Here is a 4,095-nt window from a genome sequence, read left to right as displayed (position 1 = left end):
TTGGAATGGTTTCAAGATGACTTAACTATTAGTAAATAGCTAACATCTGTATCTCAGATATTGTTTTGTGGAAGGAGAAGATGAACTTGCTTGCTAACAGGCCAACTAAAATAAAATTGGGAGGATGGCAGTGTGCACCCCAAAAATATGTTATCAAAAAATTATTTACTGGGGTTCCTGGGTTGCTCAGTCAGTTAAGTGTCCAACTTAGGCTCAGGTTATGACCTCACAGTTTGTGAATTCGAGCCCCGCATTGGGCTCTGTGCTGACAGCTCGGAGCCTGGAGCCTGCTTCGGATTCTGTGTCTCCCTCTCTCTCTGCCCCTCCTCTGCTTGTGCTCTGTCTGTCTTTCTCTCTCTCTCAAAAATAAATAAACATTAAAAAAACAAAAAAAAATTATTTACTAAGGCTAGAAGTCTTGGAGAAGGGATTCTTTTTTTCCAATTTTTATTCACTTTAGAATCCCGGCTCCTGAACCAAGTTCCCTTTTGCTGAAAGTTAATACAATATAAAGGAGAGCTGTAGGCTGTGAAAAACAATTGTGTAGGAAGTTGTAAGGCCCAGGGTTGAGAGACTGGCAGACAGCAGTGTATCAGTCAGGCTCCAAGTAGGAAAACAGAAACCACTCTAAGTATTTGGACAGTGGGAATCCAACACAGGGAATCTGTGACACACTCAGAGATCAGCATCAGAGAAAGCCACTGCCAAATGTCATCAGATACAGCTTTTAAAATAATGTTCAAGGAGGGGTGCCTAGGTGGCCCAGTCAGCTAAGCATCTGTCTTCAGCTTGGGTCATGATCTCATGGTTCGTGGATTTGAACCCCACCTTGGGTTCACTGCTGTCAGTGCAGTGCCTCCTTTGGATCCTCTGTCTCCTTCTCTCTCTGCCCCTCCCTCACACACTCTTTCTCTCTCCCTCCCTCTCTCTCTCTCTATCCGTCCCTCCCTCCCTCTCTCAAAGATAAATAAATATTTAAAAATTAATAAATAAAATAATGTTCAAGGAAAGTAAAGACAAATTTGAGAACTTGGCATACTATAAAAAAGAAAACAAATGGAAAGTCTCAAACTGAAAAACAGACTATCTATTTAATGGCAGATTACACAGCAAATGAGAGACTTAGTGAACTAAAATAGAAGTTATATCCAGAATGAAGCTTGGGCAGGGAGTGGGGGACAGAGGGATGGAAATGGCAGGTTAATAGACATAGGAGATATGGTGATAAGGTCTAACATGCCTTTATTGGAGTCACAGAAAGAAACAGAAAGAGAAGGGATTAGAGATAACATTTGGGCACACAAACAGCTGAGAATTTACCAAAACTGAAGATACAAATCCACAAATTTAAAAGCCCAAAGAATCTGAAGCAGCATTACTAGGGGAAAAATCCACACCCAAACATAACATAGTAAAACTGGAATAAATCAAAGACACAGAAAAAAACTTAACAGAATGCATTAAACAGGAGGATGAGCAGCTGACTGCTCACCAGCCAGTGTAGCAGTCAGAAATTGGTGGCTTGATGCCTCCACTGTGACAAAAGGATATGACACTCAACTTAGAATTATATTCCCAGAAAAAAATAACTTTTAAGAATGAAAGTGGAATAAAGCTATGTTTAGGCAAACAAAAATTGGAAGGTGTTAGTTACCATTAACAGGACAGAATGTCATACAGTATGTTTTTTGAGACAGCAGGAAAATAACTCCACATGGGAAGTTGAAGAGGCAGAGAAAAAAATAGTAAATATGTGGATAAATCTCAATAACTATTTGGTATAGAGAACAATAATAATGTATTTCGACACATATCTGTATACTTTATATATACATAATTAAATTCACAAAAACAATAGCATATAAAATGAGACATAAATGAGGTTACAGTATTCTAAGATCCTTTCATTGTCTAGTATGATGATAAAATTCCAATTAGAATTAGGTTTTTATAAATCAAGAATGGATCTTCTAATTCCTTGGCCATTAAAAGAAGAGAAAAAGTGTGTAACTTCCAAACCAATAGAAGGAAAGCCTGAATAATAGGCTAATTGTAGTAGAATCCTAACAGAATTCTAACCCGATCTTTAAGCAAAAGGCATTACTACAGATAGAGGCTTACTTCATAAAATTTCAATTCACCAGGAAGATATGACAATTCTATATGTTTTTAAATTGTTTTAATGTTTGGTTTTTTTTTTTTTTTAATTTTTGAGAGAGAGAGACCTAGACAGAGAGGGAGACCTAGACTCTGAAGCAGGCTCCAGGCTCTGATCTGTCAGTGCAGAGACGGACCTGGGGCTTGAACCCACAAACTGTGAGATCATGACCTGAGCTGAAGTCAGACAGTTAACCAACTGAACCACCTAGGTGCCCCGACAATTCCATATTTGCATGCATCTGGTAACATGGCCTCAAATATATAAAGTAAAATTCATAGAACTATAAGTAGAAATGGATAACTCAACAATTGCTTCATTAATTGATAGAACAAGCAGATAAAAATCCATTAAGAGCTGAGAAGATCTGAACAATACATTACAAACTTGATCAAACGGCTTTATCTAGATCAGTGCACCCAGCATCTCCAGAACACATTCTTTTCGAGTGCCAGTGGAAACCTCACTGAGATCAAACATGTGCTGGGCCATAAGCAAATCTCAACAAATTTCAAAGGACAACAATCATACAGTCTGTTTTCTGACCATAATGCAATCATAAACTATAACTAGGAAGTCCTTGTACATTTAAAGTTTTTAAAGTACGTTTCTAAATAATCTATGCCATCTGTTGTGACTATTTGTGCTTTCTGTTCTTTCTTCTTTATTACATCAGAGATTTGTCAATTTTAGCATTCTTTCCAAAATACTAACCTTGACTTTTGATCCTTTCTATTGTGTTGTTCTCAGTTTCATTAATTTTTGCTCTTGTTTTTGTTATCTCCTTCATTTAACTTAAAAAAAAAGACAGAATTTAAAAAACAGATCATTAGTCAATTTAACAATAATGTTTCTATAGAGATTTGCAAAATGCAAAATGCTCTTTCATGAATCCTTAAAGCAACCTTATGAGTTGGGTCTTTCTCCTCATTTTACAGATGGGAAAATTATAGACAGGAAAAGAAATAAATTATAATTGTTGCATTCACTGGAATACTGGCCCTAAGGTTTGTATCCAAGACCAGAGGAATTTCTCCTGCTCTCCTCCAGGGCTTTGCCCTGTCAACTCCAGGACCTCCTCTTAGCCTTTGAGATCTTAAGGGACACTCACCCCCAAACATCCATGGTTACGATGGTAGAGGCTTGGCTCCCACCAACCCTTTCTGCATTAATCTCTAGTCCATCTATTTCTAGGAAAACACAGGGAGGTGGGGGGGGGGAGCAAAATGCATATAGATGAGTGGGCAGGCTGCCTAAGCTGGAGAAGCAAGTGTGAAGCAGCCTTTGTCCTACCCAACACTCTTAGTCACTGGAGTAGAGCTGGAGGCTTCTTCTGCTGACCCCTTTTCCAGCTTGAAAAAGCAAAGCATGCTTGCTTAGAAACAATGGATTGCTTGCTTAGAAGCAAGATACTGCTGACTAACCAAATCCAATCATTTTTCTGGAATCTCATCTTAGGTTGCATCTGTGTGTGGGCTGGTCCTAGGGAGATTTTCTTGGCTTTCAGATGGGCTGCCTTCCACTACCTGAGCATCCTGTTGCTGGAGTCCTGGGACAGGGGCCACCACATGGCGAGACTTTCTTCACACACCTTTATGCTAAAGCTTCTCATTCCAGGCACACTTCTGAGGGCTCTAATAACACTAACTTCTCCAGGCCTCATTACAATCTAGGAGGTTGCTGCTATTATTATTCCAATAAGAGATAGCTGAGGACACATGACATAAAACAGAAGACTTAATTACTTGCCTAAAGTCATCTGGGAGTAAGTGAAAGAATCCTTATTTGCATCTGGGCTTCATGGTTGAAAGATCATGTTTTGGTCACTACACTTTGTAGTCTCTCTACAAGGGATTCACACAAACTCCTTCCTGAGCATAACTGATACTATCCACAACCTGAGAAGAACTCCCAGGGCTAAATGGAAACACTCAGTA

Source organism: Panthera onca, chromosome A1 (assembly GCF_046562875.1).
Source record: "Panthera onca isolate mPanOnc1 chromosome A1, mPanOnc1 haplotype 2, whole genome shotgun sequence".
NCBI lineage: Eukaryota > Metazoa > Chordata > Mammalia > Carnivora > Felidae > Panthera > Panthera onca.
The sequence above is the reverse complement of the archived record's forward strand: the minus strand, read 5'-3'. Positions refer to the sequence as shown.